At 37.7% G+C, this 18,268-nt stretch overlaps 1 protein-coding gene across 1 annotated transcript in view; it reads right to left on the bottom strand.

The window, feature by feature from the left end:
* The window catches only part of Pard3 (par-3 family cell polarity regulator), a 626,126-nt gene that overhangs the window by 562,208 nt on the left and 45,650 nt on the right, over nt 1-18,268 (bottom strand). The window lies entirely within an intron of this gene.

The following is an 18,268-nucleotide window of genomic DNA, read 5'->3' as shown; positions in this document are numbered from 1 at the left end:
ACATTTTACAATTTGTCACCATGACAAGTCTGTAGGTAACAACATTCACTCATTCAGCAAATATTTATGGAACATCCATGGTACAGCAGTTGCTGGACTGGATGAGGGCTCACAGCAGCTATGATCCCCAGCCTCTGGAGTCTCCAGTCTAGCATATGGAACAGCAGGGACTCTTTATCTTAAACAAGGCCCACGCACCCCACAGCATTCACTGGTAGATGTTACTGGTTATCTCAAGCCAAAGATCAATTCGTATTCCTTTACTAATTATTTGTTTCCAGATTCGTTGGCACTTAGATACTCTTGAAAGACTTAATGTGACTCAAACTTTTTCTGGTCCCACCTGGTCAGATTCCAATAGGACAGTCATTTGAAATGAGGATTTTTTTACCTTACAAAATCTACATAAAGTTTATACATGTTGAATTCCTAACTCCTTAATGACATGACTAGTTGTCTGTTCCTATAAAATTTTCCCTCATAAGCTAGTTGAAATTCAGTTACCAACACCTTCAATGTATTCCTTCAAAGAAATTATGGTATGTAGTGTCTCAGAAAAAAGACAGGAAGCAACACAATCTAAGCAGTCAAACAGAAAACACTGAGAGCACAAACACAACTCGCCTGCACTATTAAAATTCCACAGGATACTAAAAAATAAAGTTTCTGATAAAATCCCTGCATGGAAGCAAAGAAGAAACAAATCAGCTATATGGGAACTCAAGAAAAATATAATTACACAACTAGTAATTAGGGAAATGGACTACCTCAGACAACAATAAAACTTGTAACTATAAAATTATCAGATGGGGAGGGGACAAAAGAGGAGCAAAACTAGTTTGTGAAGCTTCACAAACACAAGGAGTGGATGCAACAAGAAACTCGGGCTTTGATGACAAGGACATCTTGTGGGCGGCTTTCCTATCAGTAGCCACAAAAAAAAAGTAATAAAATGAGTCTACATGATTAATGACATTGCACAAGTCATTTCCTCTCTGGGCACTCAAAGTCTTTTGTGTAAAAATGAAGGGATTGGATTATCTCTGATATCCTTATATTGTTCTACCACTCTATGATGCTACAGTGTGAAAATTAAACACGCTCCAGCCAGCTTTTCCCCTAAGGATTAATAACATAAGAATTCCAGCCAGGTGCAATGGCACACATCTGTAATTAAGAAGAAGAAAATTTGGACTTCTGATTTCCTGGCTCAGAAGGCTGAGGCAGGAGGATTACAGGTTTGAGGCTAGCCTCAAAACTTAGCAAGGCTCTAAGCAACTTAGCAAGACTCTGCCTAAAATAAAAAATAAAAGGGACTAGGGATATGTCTCAGTGGTTAAGCACCACTGGATTCAATCTCCAATACCAAAAAAAAAAAAAAAGACAAAATTCCTACCAACACATGATTTAATCCTGAAAACAACTCAAAAAACAAAATTAAAACTACCCTAACTTTCCCTTTAACATTCTATTAAACATCCATGTCCTTGCAACAGCAGAATTCTAAGCTATGTACATACCACCTGCCTGGAACAGCTCTCCAAACCTAAGAGTTGGGTGCTGCCAAAATGGAATAGCACAGTAGGGAGCAGGGGCTGAGGCCCATCCACATGACTGGAAAGATGCCTCCTAGCAAGAATAGACAAACATACAGAAGAGCCACACAGAGGCTACTAATGACAGAACACATTTCTATAGCACTTACTATGCCCTGAACAACAACCGGAAATAATAGGATGGCATGTACACAGCACTGGTCAATTAAGAACTCAATACTCATGGGGCAGGGGGAATAGCTCAGTGGTGGAGCACCTCTTTAGCATGTACAAGGCCCTGGGTTACAGCTCCAGCACTGACATACACATATACACACACACACACACACACACACACACCAGTCTGAAAGTAACTGCATTATAAATACAGGGAGATATGGGGAATATAATCAAGTCAATAATGATGCTCCTGTTCTCCAAGATTTTAAAATCAATTTTGGGAAGCAGGCCATAGGTATGTGAAAGTTCACTAACAATACCCCTTTATAAAACTTAAATACCAGTCGAGTGGTACAAGAATTAGAAAAATTTGGAAAACACTGAAGACAAAGAACACTTCATAAAGGAATTATCATTTCATGTTAATCCAGGGGAATCTCAGGACAAAGGTGAGGAGGTTAAATATATGTATGGCATGCTTGAACGACCAGGAATCAAACCTAAAAGCTATACACAATGCACATCCTCAGCACATGAGCTTTATTCTCAGCACATCAACCTCCTTCCTTCCCTCTCCCCACCCTATCCCTGCTCCCTGCCCCATGGTGACATGTTGCACTGAGCTGGCAGAGGGCAGGATCCCTGCCAGAGGTAGACTAGGGCAAAGCCCTTCTTGGGCCTGTGTGACGGTGGCTGAAGCCCAAGGTCTAACCTTGATACCATCACTAAGTGCCACATCTGTCCTAAACAAGGTAATTTGCCAACAACAAAAGCAGCTAATGTGAACCCAAAATTTGTGGTCTGAAAAGAGACCCAAACTCAAACCTTTCTGTAATTCTAAAAATTTAAAGATTGCTTTATTGCCTTAGGTTTGCATTCTCTCCACTCCTTTTTTTTTTTTTTTAAGTTAAATCTTTCAGGTTAAAACTCTCATCCCTCAAATTTGTTAATAGTTCCTTAAAACATTCCCTTAGTGTAGTGCAGCAGCTCTTCCTGTTTATCAAAAGGCTAAAATAAATAGCAGGTCAACAAGACTAGACAAGGAAAACATAAAACTTGTTTGACAACTGAGGCCACAAGTATGTTCCTATGAGTGCAAGAGAAATCACCACCCACCTTTTTGTTAGACCTGCTCAGGTCCATGCAGGGCTTCCAAAGCAACCCTGCATCCCCACCCCACAGCCTTCCTCCACAAAGCAAAGATATTTGAAGCCAACTTGGAATTTGAACCATGAATTCATTAAGTTCAAGACTTTCAGCTTTCATATCACAGCTGAGTAATGTATATTATGCGTATGATTTAATTATCATGAAATCAGCATATGTGAAATACAATACTAGAGCCCATTTCTACTGAAAAATCTATGATGCCAAACCACTGACAGCACAAATCCATTGGAGCCGAGATGAGTATTTGTTTTGATGCAAAGCTTCCAGCCTGTTCTCATGGGGACCTGCCCCACAGTCACCTGACATTCCTGCAAAAACTTGTCTCTTTTTTTTTTTTTTTTTTGACTGGGAACACAAGGAACAGGATTGGCACCAAAATTTCAGCTCAAGGCATGTTAGGAAACAACTTCTCCCTCAAGTAAATAAGCCTAAGTCATATTCCTGACATTCCTTTACTATTGTTATTTTTTACTTTTTCTTACTTTAAAAAAACTCTGCCTTGGAAATAATGCCACCTTGCTTTGAATCAAGACTTTCTAGACTCATCTAAAATAAAATGTATGATAAAGATACATGCCAGGGCATATACCACTGAAATCAGGAAAACATTCCCAAATTATTTAATAAGTATAAGTCCACCATAATTAAAACAGTTGCCTTTAAGAACTATTCTTCCCCGGCTGAGGTTGTGGCTCAAATGATAGAGTACTCGCCTAGCATGTGTGAGACACTGGGTTCAATCCTCAGCAACACGTAAAAATAAAATAAAAGATATTGTAACCACCTAAAACTAAAAAATAAATATTTAAAAAAAAGAACTATTCTTCCCAATGAAAAGCCACAATGCTCTGACAAAATTGAAGAAAAACTTTTCAGGCTAATGAGAGGGCACCCGGAAGAAGTTTATGCTGTATTATACCAGAGAAGCAATAGATATACCTTGAGAATGCTGATTAGTTTATTCTAAATCTGTACTACGTATTCAAAGTGCCCTTGAAGGGATAGACGTGTAGCTCAGTGGTAGAGCACTTGCCCAGCATTCAGGGGGCTATAGATCAGATCCCCATAACCATAAAAAAGAAAAAGAAAAAGAAAAAAACAGAAACGAAACAAAACAAAAACAATGTGCCCTTGAAGATGCTTACTTAAAGGAATATGATATTAGGCAATGCCACACTCTACAGAGACCCATGGCAACAAAAATAAATCAATTTCAGAGTTGAGGAGAGTGCATTCTAAAAATAGCAGAATTCCACTCTTCAAGTGAAGTTGTTCCTTCCCTACAACCCCATCCTGTGTTAGAAAAGAATTCAACAATTCCAGAAAGAACAGGGTAAAAGGGAAACCGTGTGAAAAGAAGAGAAACAATGGAGCATTACCCCTCAGGAATGCTTAAACTTCACAAGGGGCCTACTTGGGCAGCCTGTGAGGACTGTGAAGGAGAATGACCCTTCTACAATGCCCCGGCAGCAGATGGGCACCCTCCCTCCCCACCCCAAGAGAATGCTTTGAGCTGGACCAGGTCTGTGGGGAGGGCATCAAGATACTCCTTCTAAGTGCCTGCCATCCATGAGTGATGAGCTAAGTGACCAGCAACATCAAGGTCCCCACAGGACACCCAGGGATAGCCCTACAATCCCACATCTCAAATCACAAGGGACCTTGATATTAATCACTGTGGACAAGTATTTCAAAAAATTGATACAGTCTTCGTCGTTTTTGTCTTTAAAAATTTCCCCCTACCCCAACCTCTTTGAATACACCTACAGGTAACTATGCCATGTATAATCCCTTGCGACACTCTGCTTTGCCCAAATAAATATCAGTATCCTTCAGAAAATGTTCATTTTTGTTTGCACTCCCGCCAGATTGACAAAAAATATCCATGAAGATGTTACCACAGTGAGGACTGAAGGACAGGCCTAGCCAATCACATAAAGGAAGAGTGAGTTAATGAGAGACTTGATATTCAACAGGGTGTTCCCTCTGCTCAGCTCATCTAAAGCTTTAGGGTGGAACTCATCAGCCTCTCACTTCCTGTGCAAAGGAGCCCCACAGGTCTTCTAATGTATGTTTTAAAAGCTGCTTGAGGCCTCAAACTCAAAAATTTTTAACTTCATATTGTTCACCTCCTGCAGATGGAAAATCACAAAGCATTTTTAAACCACTTTCCAAAACAATCTTCTGTACAAAGTGTGGCCGAGAGCAGGATATTCTCATTTGCCAAATGCATATACTGACTTGGCAGGGTAGAGGGCACCTTTGATTTAAAAATACCCAATAAAACTTTAAAAGGCGGGAGTGGAGATTCACTGAATTGGACAGGACTGAGTTGGGGGAAAGGAGGGGAATGGGAATGGGGAAGACAGTAGAATGAATTGAATATAACTTTCCTATATTCATATATGAGTATATGACTGGTATAACTCCACATCATGTACAACCACAAAAATGGGAAGTCATACTCCATGTACGTATGCTATGTCAAAATATATTATACTGTCATGTATAACTGAAAAGAATTCAAAAATTAAAAAATAAAAACCTTTTAAAAGAAAAAAAATCATCACTGATAATTGAACACATACATACACAAACACCAGTGAAATCATTATGCTTATTGTGCTTTCTGGTTGCTTTTTTTGCCCGTAAAGAAACATGGAACCTTTGGCTTCTATTACTGACTCTCCAAGTTTTAAAGTCTGTGCCTGTTCCGGTAAGTTCATAAGCTTCCTTCTGCTCCGATTACTCATTATTTCAAACAATGTTTTACAAATCAAAATGTATTAGATACCAATTATATCACAGTAATTAATCTTGGCTTTATTATGTCAGAAAAGTTTAAAAACTTTCTATATCCCACATCTTGGGGGGAAAAACAACCCAACCACCTCATAAATTTTGCATCATCCTAGTACACTGTGTTTTAAAATAAGCTCAAATATTGATCTTGGTGATGCAGAGGAGGCCCGAAGGTCTGCAGGCTTGACCACACTGTGGGGACACAAGACAAGGACGGGCAGCTTCCTCAGAGGCTATCTACAGACCTCAGGCAGGTTCCTCCCACACTGGGCCAGGCAGGAGAAAGCCCCTGGGCTGGGGTTAGGAGGCAGAGCTCTCTCTAAGTTCACTCCCACTTAAGTACTTTGGTGACAGGTCTCTCGCTGCTGTTAAAACCCAGAGCTGCCAGCAGAGAGCACTCTGCCAGCACAAGCACACAGCTCCCAATTGTGCAGTGGGAAATGGGAGTTCCTCACTGCATCAAGGCAAAAACAGCTCTCTTAATGGAAACTCCACGTCCAGCGCTGGAAGAGTGTAGTTAGAAATGGGAATAAACACAAGAAAACAAACAGGCTCTGAGGATGATACAAAATGAATCTGATATGGTTTTAAATATTTTCCTAGTTAACATTTTTTTTAATTTTATACATACGCACATATTAGTTGTCAATGGAAATTTATTTATTTATTCATTCATTCATTCATTCATTCATTCATTCATTCATTTATTTGCGGTGCTGAGAATTGAACCCACTGCCTCGCATGCCAGGCAAGCGCTCAACCACAGAGCACAACTCCAGCCTGTACAAGGTGTAGCTGAGAGCAGGATGTTTAATATTATCATTTGCCAAATGCATATACACCCTTTTTAAAGGGTGGGAAAAAACTCAACTCAAGGTAGCAGAATACAACAGTTACTAATATTGGCATTATGTAAAAATGTGGATGTGTAACCGATGTGATTCTGCAATCTGTATTTGGGGTAAAAATGGGAGTTCATAACCCACTTGAATCTAATGTATGAAATATGATATGTCAAGAGCTTTGTAATGTTTTGAACAACCAATAAAAATAAATAAATAAATAAATAAAAAGAAAAAAACTCAACTCAGTACAATACAAACTGTATCATGATCTATGACTTTCTCCCTGCAATTAAAACAGCATTTCTAATCAGCTTGTTTTTAAAAGTGTGTACCAGCATCCACTGTCTTGTAGCAATGGAGACAGCACTGTCGATCTTATTTCCCTTCAGTCCTCTTTTGTGACCAGAGTTTTGTTTGTTTGGGTGGGGGAAAGAATTGTTTTGCAGTGCCAGGGACTAAACATCGGGCCTCCTGCATATGAAGCAAGTGCTCTGCCACTGAGCTACACCCCCAGTGCTCTTGTTTTTTTAAGGCTCATAAACTTTTAAGGTTGCTAGTAAAAACAAAATCATAAATTTGCTAGTAAATTTCTAAGCTTGCCAGAAAAAAAATTAAATTATATATAATGGGCTGCCCTATTCCTAATCCCAGTAAAAAATATTTAAAATAATTTGATTATCATCACTATAAATAGTACATAGAACCACAGGAAATACTATAGTCAAAGTATATATTTATTAGTTAAATAACCAGTTTATTCTAAACCCAGGAATCAAAAAACTGGCCATCAGGGGCTGGGGTTGTGGCTCAGTGGTAGAGCACTTGCCTAGCATGTGTGAGGCACTGGGTTCGATTCTCAGCACCACATATAAATAAATAAAATAAAAGTCCATTGAAAACCAAAATAAAATATATTTTAAAAAACTGGCCATCACCCTGTAAATCTGTATAATTATTATTTGCCAATTAAAACAAAAATAAGAGAATTGACCTTGAGATACTTTCCATAACAACTCCCTCACATCACAGAGCCTACTGGATGATATAATCCAAGAGACAAAGACAGGCTGTGGAAAAAATATCCAAAGCAGTAGAAATGCCAGAGCTTCTATAATCAGCTTCATGAGCTACGTGGCTTCCGTTAACCATGAGTATAAAGGAAATATTAGCTCATTCAACACAAGCAATAAATCCAAAAGAAGGGTGCAAGCTCTGGACCAGCTGGAACAAATTACTTGACCTCTTTCTGCCTTAGTTTCCATATCTGAGAAATACGGGAGTACTTAACTCACAGCTGTTAAAAGCATTAGATGAACCAAAATCTTTAAAAGTATTTCAAATAATTCATGGCATTTAGTCACTGCTCAAAAAGTATTGGTTGCTATTATTATGAGCCAGAATTTAAAAAGAAAGAAGTCTCTACTCCTTACCTGTGTGGACTAGTGTAATAGATTGTAAAATTCTCTCTTTTGGGGAGGTATCGGGGACACAGGAGCACATGAATACCAAGTTCCAATCTCTTTCAAAGGGACTGAGGGCATGCACTGATAGATCTCAATCCTGGCTGCATTGGAAACACCTAGGAAGCTTATTAAGTAGCTACCAGCCACACCAACCCAGACTCACTTAATTAGAAATGCAGGTGAGGCTAATGGGCAACCAGCCTTAAGAGTTCCACCACCTAACCTAGGATTATAAATGAATAACAAGTTTCTGTGTATGCAGGCAAATTCTCTAGTTGAGCTAAGCAGTATTTGCTTGATGTGGACTAATTCTACTATCTTGTGAGTGCACTTGTGATTAAAAAAAAAAATCCTATATGCTCAGGTAGCAAATAAATGTAGTACTAAGCATAAAATTCTCTAGATTGGAATTTGGTGGAATTCCTTCTAGCCTTAAGACTCTATATAGATAATCAATTAGCACCTCATGGATTTTTGCCTAAAATATCTTAATCATCAACACATGCCATTTGATTTCCTCAAGCTTTCAGCTATGACTATTTTTACTCTTAGATGAGAGCAGAGTTAATGATTTCCAAAAACAATAACTCTTCTCTACCCTTTGTTTAGCGAAGGCCAGTATCACCTCTTTATATTCTCCCTGAACACAGACCCGCCAGGGACTTCTCAACCACACTGTCTCACAGTCCCCTGTTGCCAGAACTTCCCCACTTTTCTGAGGACTGGGAATCAACTCTAGCTTCCACCCTACCACTAATGAGTTGGGTGAGCTTGGGCAATGAATTGTCCTGGTCCCTTCCCCTGTGAAGTAAAGGGGAGCCCTGTACTCTTAATATTATACTATCCTTTGAGAGCACAAAAATCACACCATCTATGCCACTTCATACAGTGTGGTGGGTGGGTTATTCCATCATTCTAAGAAGCATAAGTAAATACCTCGGCCCCAGAGTCACAAGCTCATAATCCTATAGGAGCCAAAGGAGAAAATGAAAGGGGCAGGATGGGTGGGTTCCTGCAAACTGGAGAGCACAAACCACATCTAAGGAGAGCAGCTGCTATGGGCATGCAGGCGTGAGCCTGCTCCTGCCTGCACTCCCCAGGCCTTGGGAAGGGCTGTATGTTCTAATGTCTTCTGCAGCATCTTCTCACTTCCTCAGGCTGGCCATGACAGACAACATAAAAACAATGCTGTGCAAACCACCTCTGGGAAGGCATGGCAATCCTTATAAGACCCCAGGTCAATCAGTCCTTCCAGACTGCTTAAACACAAAAAAGAACTATCACCTCATATTTTGGAAAGGGATCGAAGTTCATTTAAATTAAGCAAGTCTGAACACAACAACAAGAGAGATTGCTGTGCTTTTTTAACTAATAAAAATAAAAATGTCTATACACGATGGTTTATGAGTACTTTGAAGCCTTTAAGATTTTCTTTCTACCCCAGCCTTCCCTCGCTGTATTCCCAATCCTACATACACTGTTACCAGAACACAATGCTTCCAACCCTGTTGTGAAACCCTCTCCTGTTTGAGAATCTGACTTGTGACAAAAGTTTTCAACCCAACACACACACACACACACACACACACACACACCTTCTAATCCCTCCAACCATGTGCACTATCATTTACTGGGGCACAGGCCCTTGTGGCACCTAAAATCTGAAATGGGAAGTTCAACAATGTTAGCCATGAAACAACACAAGACCCTTGCAATGCTTTCTGGATCAAAGACCAAGTATAATATGTCTGCTGCATTAGATCCTAGGCATTTCAACACTGAGTAGTATGTAGAATAGATCTATAGGTAAGAAAAGTGTAAAGTAAAAGCCCTTCCTTCTCCATTTTTCTCAGTGAAGAACTTATAATAAAACAATTTTTAGAAAACACTCTCAAGTTTAGGCTCTTGAATATTTAATGAAATTACATAGTGCTTCAAATACATATAAACATGCCTCAGAAAACCTGTACATTTAACAGCAAATAAAATGTCTAAAGATTCTGATACTTCATAAATATCACTTCTGAATATTTTCATAGACTAGAAAAATAGTCATATTATCAGCCACCTAATACCCACATCCTAAATCTTTCCACAGGCTGCAATGACATAGTAGTACTTTAGAAAAAGCAGCAAACTTCTCTTCAATCCTGAAATGTGTCCTAACAGATGAGCAATGAAAGCACAGAAATTTGGACCAAGTACCTACCCACCTTAAAATGACATGCTTCCATTTGTCCTAATGCTACTGATCAGCTTACAATAAGTATGGCTCATTGTTACCTATTCCTGAGTATTCTCCATTAAGGTGATATCAATTGCAAACTCAAGTAAACAGTTTTTATTGCCCAGCAGAATAGAACCATTTCTATGCTTGTCTTGTCTTTTATTTTTTTTTAAAGAGAAAGAGAGAGAGAGAGAATTTTTTTAATATTTATTTTTTAGTTTTCGGCGGACACAACATCTTTGTTTGTATGTGGTGCTGAGGATCAAACCCAGGCCGCACGCATGCCAGCGCGCTACCGCTTGAGCCACATCCCCAGCCCTTGTCTTTTCTCTTTTATTACCTGAAGGTGACAATTTCAAAATCCAAAATTTCATGAGTACATAAATTTCAGAAATAGCTTGCCATATTTAATGCAACATCCTGGTTTTTCACATCAGGCAAAATTCTCGAATTATCCTCATACACAATCCTTAAAATGCTGACAACAGTCTATTTTTTTGAAGATATAAAGCTATTTCAAAATCATTATGAGAATCTCATGTATTCAACATGTAAAATGGAAGCTAAACATCTCTAAATATTATAACTTAACATAGAAGGGTTTGCCACAATAAACTAATCTAACAAGAAAGTGCCCAAAAAGTTTCCACTTAATTAAAAATGCACTAAGGAAGTTACACACAACAAATTAACATTATTATGTAGTGAACAACTCCTAGAGAAGCCGGAAAGTAATCTGACAGCAGTCCAAGTAGCTAGGTCATTGTGCTTCACTCCTGGCTGCTATGTACTCCCTGAGATCCATCCCCAGGGACAGATTAAATTTAAAAGGATGGGGGAAAGAAGGAAAAATCCTTCCAATAAAAACCACATCCAAGAATCCCCCTAACCCCTCCTCCTATCAGAACTAGAGGCTGTCCAATATGCATTTTTGGAGAATATTAATAGGTTTTATAGCCTGAATAAGAACTAAAAGAGTAATTTATAAAGAATTTTAGTGTGCTCCTTAAAATGATCAATAAAGTTAATTTCTTAGGGCTATATCCTGACCTAAGATAAGTTATTACTGATGGAATATCTCAGAACAAAAACTATAGTTATATTACAAATACTTTTGTGAGATATAAGATACTTCTGACAGCTGTACCAGTTTGAATCTTTTAGCACATCTTTTAGAAATCATGCCCTTCTGGATAAATAAATATGCAGATGTAGAAATCCTAGACTGTTGAAACTGAGAACTTCTGAGCCTGGAAAATATATGCAACTACATCAAAAGCCAAAGAAAATTTTAGGTGACCAAATTTTCCCCAAAATATAGGAAATATTTTAAGACTTTCAACTATGCAGTTAAATAATTCAAAGACTAATTGAAATTCAATTTTAAAAAAAAATGTTTGTAGTTGTAGATGGATAGAATGACTTTTTTTTTTTTTTTTTTTTTTTTTGGTGCAGTGTTGAGAATCCAACCCAGTGTCTCACACAGGCTAGGCAAGTGCTGTGCCACTGAGCTATAACCCCAGCCCTGAAATTCAGTTTTCACAGAAGTGCTTCTATTTGTCTTTTTTTCATCCTAATGTGTGCTAAATAAGATTTGATTAATTGTTAATTGTTAATTTTGGTTATTGTATGATTTGACATGATCTTAAATCTATCACAATCCACTACAAGGAAAGTGTTTTGTGTCTGTTGTTTAAAATCCAACATCTAGAGACGAGTGAAATGTGGTTGGTCAATAGTCTCATAAAACAAAACCTAATTCATGTTGCCAAGTGGTTGTATTGATTTGGTAGAGTCCATGGCTGGTCTAAATTCTGTAAGAGAACACGATGATAACTTGGGTCCTAACTATGCCAGGGTGTTTCAAACCACAAGCCTCCCTCCAGCTATAAAATGTTAAGACAAGACAGAACAGGCTCAAGGCATCAAATTTTAGTATTTGTTTTCATAGGAAAATGTGCTGTGGATAAATCGTCAGTCATTTCACGAAACTGTCTGAGTTCATCAGACAGTGAAATTATCATCTCCAGAATCTGTATATGTTACACAAAAAAACCTAATGCTGGAAAATTTAATTTTAGTAAGAAATCAGATTTCCATCATTTTTTGAGCCACCCAAAGCATGCTAGTGAGTTGACAATTTGAGAAAGGAACCAATTAGCAACCTTCCTTTCAGAAACTACAGACACCTTCCTGTTGTTCTATTCAGACTTTGCAATCAATTACACCTGGGAGGGGGCACCAGAGAACCCCTTCCACATAAAAAGCACAAGCAAAGCCTATATCACTCCCATAACTCAGCCTGGCAAGAGATGCCATCTTGTTCTCAATTGAACATTCACCAAAATAAATCATACACTAGGCCATAAAGCAAGTATCAATAAATTTTGAAAGGTAGGAAAAAAACAGTGTAAGTTCCTGGACCACAGAATCAAATTATACTTTGATAATAAAAAGGCTGGGTAAAGATACAAGTGTTTGGATATTTGAAAAATAAAGAATTTACTTCTAAATAACCCATCAGTAAAATAACTCATAAGGGATTAGAAACATTTTGAACTGACAATAAAATCTCTATATATCATAATTTATGGATTGAAGCTAAAGTCGGATAGGAAATTTGTAGCTCTATATTAAAAAAGGGGGAAATTATCTAGCACCCCCCCAAAGACAAGCAAAATAAACAAAAGTAAGTAGAAACAGAAAAATAATAAGCTTAAGTGGGAAATAAACCAAACAAAATGAATAAATAAAGGATATCAAACAAGTTGGGTGCAGTGGCTCAGGCCTATAAGCCCAGTGAATCAAGAGGCTGAGGCAGGAGGATCACAAGTTCAAGGATAGCTTCAGCAAGCTAGTGAGACCCTGTTTTATTTTATAACAAAATTAAAAAGACTGGGGATGTAGTTTAGTGGTAAAACATCCTGTGTTCAATTCCCAGTACCAAAAAAAAAAAAAAAAAAANAACTCCATTAGACTCTGTCCCTAAAAAAAAAAAAAAAAAAAACATAAACAAGCCAAAAGCTGGGGCCTTGAAAATTGATAAGCCCCTTTGCTAAACTAATTAAGAAAGAAGAAAACTCACAAACTGTAACATTAAGAATTCAATACGGACATCAGTACAAATTAGATGTTAGAAGAATACTAATGGGACACAATATGCAACTTTATGCTGATAAAATTTGACAACTTAAATGCTGATAAAATTTGACAACTTCCAATTCCTTGGAAGGCAGAAATTACTAAAACCAGTAGGTAGGTGATGATATAGAAAATCTGAATGACCCCTGCCTATTTTTAAATATACACTTGTAACTTAAAACTTTTTCACCAAGAAAGCTCCAGGTAAGATGGCTTTGTTGTTACAAAGAACTAATACCAATTTTATATGAACTCTTTTGAGAACTAGGAGGGAATCCTTTATTTTAAATGGACAGCACAAACCTGATGGTTAGTTGGTCCCTTGTGAACACAAGCACAAAATCCTTAGCAATAGATTACAAAATTAATCCAGCAATATATAAAAAGAAGCAGTGGGCATTAGAAAGCATCCTGTCTACAACCAAAACTCTCCCTCTCAAAATCCAAAAGAATAAATTAAGCCAGGTGCCATGGTGCATGCCTATAATCCCAGCAGCTCAGGAGACTGGGGAAGGAGGATCCCAGGTTGCTTGGAAGCCGGCCTCAGATCTAGGGAGACCCTGTCTCCAAAAAAAAAGCAAAAATATAAAGGGTTAGGGATGTGACTCAGTGGTTAAGTGCTCTTGGGTTTAATCCCTGGAAGAAAGGGAGGGAGGGAGGAGAGAGGGAAGGTGGGAGGGAGGGAGGGAGGAAGAGGGGGTAGAGGGGGGGAAGAGAGGAAGAATAAATTAACTGTCTGCAAATTACATGAACTGAGTTTGTAGACTGAAAGGTTTTCATTACTTTCTACTACTGTACTATACAACTGCAAATTTTCATAACATGGGATTATTTTTTAATAATAATCTAGGTCAGGAGTGGAAAAATTAATTTCAAAAATAACATGAAGCCAAAGACAGTATTCAAAATACCCAAGAAGACACCATGAGGTCTTTCACTGTGGGCAGATGTAGATCACAGATGCTGTGAGAATTCTGGCAGCCTCAAGGAGGAGGGGATTCCTTTTAATGAGCATACACAAATAACAAGAAAGCCACAACTATTTCTATTACCAGAAAGAAATTTTTCCTGTGCATTCTCAAGGAGAATGCTGAGTGAGACACAGTAAACCTTCTCCTCAAAACTGTTCTTTTTAAAAAAATTTTAATCAATTTAGTTATTATTTATATCTTATTTATTTTTGAGGTGAAGGGAATTGAACCCAGGGGTGTTCTACCAGTCCTTTTTATTTTCTTTTGAGACAGGGTCTCATTATGTTGTCCAGACTGACCTGGAACTCATGATCCTCTTGCCTCAGCCTCCCAAGTAGCTGGGATTACAGGAGGGTGCCCATTGTGCCTGGCCTCAAAGCTATTCTTTAATAAATCCAGAGTTTAAAAGGTATGCTTATTTTAAGGTCTCTCAATTAAAAAGAAGTGGCTTACTGCCAATAGCAGTGGAGGCAGGGGAAGCAGCCCAAGATTTGGTCTGGTTATACACCTCTATTAGTGCAAATTACATAACTTTGTTCCCCAAAGTTAAGAATTTTGCAACTATAAGTTTTCAAAAATAGGCAGTCTCCACATGTTAAAGATATTTGTATCACCATGGATGTATACATGATTATTAAGTCATCATTACAAGCATCTACAGAATACGCTTTAGGCTATTTATGTTTTGACTCTGCTTAACATGGTCTTTTGACTCAGAAAAAAATGTCAAAATATAAAATTATGACTGATCATCTCTTAGGAATCCTCCTACAAAGCAGGCCTGCATTTTAAATTGCAATGTGGAAAATGTACGTGAAGAAAATGTATTCTGGTATGAGATCCTCAGTTGCCCTATGAACTCTAGTCAACTCTTGTTTGGAGAGCTGTTCTTTGACAGTCTTTTATATTAGTCTTTCATACTAATCATTGACATGACAGCTGCCAAAAGTACACTTACTGCTCTAGTGACAACTGAAGGAGGTGCTAAGCAGATGCCACATTTGCCTGACCTACTGTTCCCTGTCTGTTTGAAAGCAACAAAAACCTATATGTTCTACAAAATTAAGGTTCTTCACAAGATAACACCACCTTTTAGAACATGAAAGAATATAACATAATAATCTGCCATCAAAATCATTTAAGAGACTGCAAAGATGCTGGAGATCATCACTAACAGCTAAAAAAATTAAGGCTCAAAAATCAAATAGTAATTCTTTTCAAAATCAAATTGCAGTTGGATATCAAGACCCAAAGTTTCCATCTCCTATCTCCAAGTTCAAATATTTTTTTCTCAGCATTCCACGCACGTCTTATCCAAATCTTTTTTAAGTTAAACTACAAGAAAAGTAAACACTGTAATGAATTTGCAAATATTTGCAAGGGGGAGCAAAGAAGTAAGCCTATTAAATTCAGTGAGACAGGATAATGGAAAACGACCAGAAGGCTCAGTTTTTTCAGCATCTTAGAATTGACGAGTCAAGAGTAAAAAGAAGAAGAGAAATAACTTTGCATGAACAACAACAACAAAAAAAATAGTTATTCACAAAATTGATCACACTAATCTTTCCTTGAAAAATATAAGACAGCAGGATATTTTTCCTGTCTCTAATTTTAAAAGACCTCCTGCAGAAGAGCTATTATAGGAAACATTACATACCATTGTTAAGATATGCAATCTTTGAAAATGTTACAACTACAGAACTGTCACCAATAACATTAACAAAACTATAGTCCAGCCTGCAATATAGTCCATGCTTATCTTCTCAAATGCACAAGTAGTAAAATAGAGTACATTCTAGGTTGTACAACCCTCTTCACCTCCCCCAGGACAAAATGTCTTTGAAGTCTGTTGGAGTATCTTGATTCTGTTATTTATTTATTTATTTATACACACACACACACACACACACACACACACACTTAGTTGTAGATGGACACAATAAATTTATTTTATTTATTTTTATACAGTGCTGAGGAGTAAACCCAGTGCCTCACATATGCTAGGCAAGCGCTCTACCACTGAGCCACAACCCCAGCCCTTGATTCTGTTTTTTAAATGCATATAAAAATTCACATTTTATTCCATAATATTTGTCTTATTAAACCAAACCTGAGCTGGGCACTGTGACATATGCTTGTAACCCATTGACACTGGAGGTTGAGGCAAGAGAATGGCAAGTTTGAGGCCAACCTCGGCAACTCAGCAAGACCCTCAGCAACTTAGTGAATCTCAGTCTCAAAATAAAAAGAGTTATCATCATCATCATCATCATCAAAAAGGCTGGGGATATGGCCCGGTGGTAAAGGGCCCAGGTTCAAATCCCACACACAACAACAATGAAGCTAAGCCTTCAGATCAATGGACAACCATCCTTGACAATACCACAGCTCCCCCTGCAGTCCTCATACCCAGTGGGAGGCACATCATTAATGGCTACTGCAGATACAGGCAATGTGCCTGAGAAAACCAGCAACGTTCAGCACCAGGCAGAGAAGGAGCAGTTTCTCCATGAAAACCCTGATCAAGAAAAACACAGAGGCTGGGTAATATACCTCCATCAACTGCAAACACAGAAGTTTCACTGTTAAAATGAAACATTTGCTTCTCTCAGACTTTATACCAAAGTTCAAAGATAACACCTTTAATCACCATGCACAAAGGAATGACTAACTAGGTCATGACTAACCAGTCATTTCCTCAATGGATACAGGGAGCTGAACTTTTCCAATACCACTAACAGGGACTATTAATACTGAAAATCCCATTACAATCACTTTTCAAAGGACTCTTTCTTATTAAGATAAAATTTAGGGTAGAAATATAATATTTTCTTTACGACTCATTATCTAAGATTTTTGTTAGTTTATTTTGTGGAAGGCAGTTACTGGGAATTGAACCCAGGGTGCTTAACAAAACCCATCCCCAGTCCTTTTTACTTTTTATTTTGAGACAGGGTCTCACCAAGTTGCTTAGGGCTTCACTAAGTGCTGAGACTGACTCTCAATTTGCCATCCTCCTGTCACAGCCTCCCAATCCACCAGGCTTACAGGTGTGTTGTGCCACAGGGCCCAGCCACCAAAATCCTAAGATTAAATGCAAACATATTTCCATGCTCTCACTAATAAGAAAAATAAATTAGGTCCAAAACAAAATAGTGACAAGCATGATCAGAGATTTTTATCAGGACTTTGTCCCTATAAACAAACTCAAACGTAATATGAACCACCTTTCTCAAAATTCCTACTATAAAGCTAACAAAAAGAATAAATGATGGCTCTGTATATTAAAGCTGTTTTCTAACATAATGAGCCCCATAAATAACAAAATAATCATTTATTCATTCAAAATGTGTAAAGTGAAAGTAAATCATATATTTTTCTTTAAAAGTAATGGAGCATGCTGTATGGAAACATAACACAGCACCCCATTAGTATGTACCATTTTTATTTGTTAAGTTCTGGTTAAAAATAAACTAAAAAATGTGAAAAGAGATGAAATAAAAATAGATTCTCTAGAACAATTTTTTAAATAAAATAAAGTCACAGAGAATGAACTATACAACAAAATGTTTCCTAATCTCTATGATTTAGAAAGTTACAATTTTTTTAGGGTTCAAAGAAAATCCTTTCAAAAACTTTTTTTCATAACAAAAAACATCATATTTTCAAATTCCCCCAAAGTAAACACAGTATATTAATCAAGGTACTTTATGAAGTCACCCTGCAGGATAATGCACTTCTGCACTTAAAGATCTGTCAAACCTCCATTACAAAAACAGACACAACACAAAAGCTTCAAATGCTATGTTAAAAGTAATCAGCTCTCCACTTGAGAGACAGAGGGGAGGTGGGAATAAAAAAATCAGATTCCTACCTTTCCAAAATACAAAACCAATTACAGATGAATTTGAGGGTTAGGAGGCGGGGAGGGAGG

This window comes from Marmota marmota, unplaced genomic scaffold (genome assembly GCF_001458135.2).
Source record: "Marmota marmota marmota unplaced genomic scaffold, marMar, whole genome shotgun sequence".
NCBI classification, from domain to species: domain Eukaryota; kingdom Metazoa; phylum Chordata; class Mammalia; order Rodentia; family Sciuridae; genus Marmota; species Marmota marmota.
The sequence above is the reverse complement of the archived record's forward strand: the minus strand, read 5'-3'. Positions and strand labels throughout refer to the sequence as shown.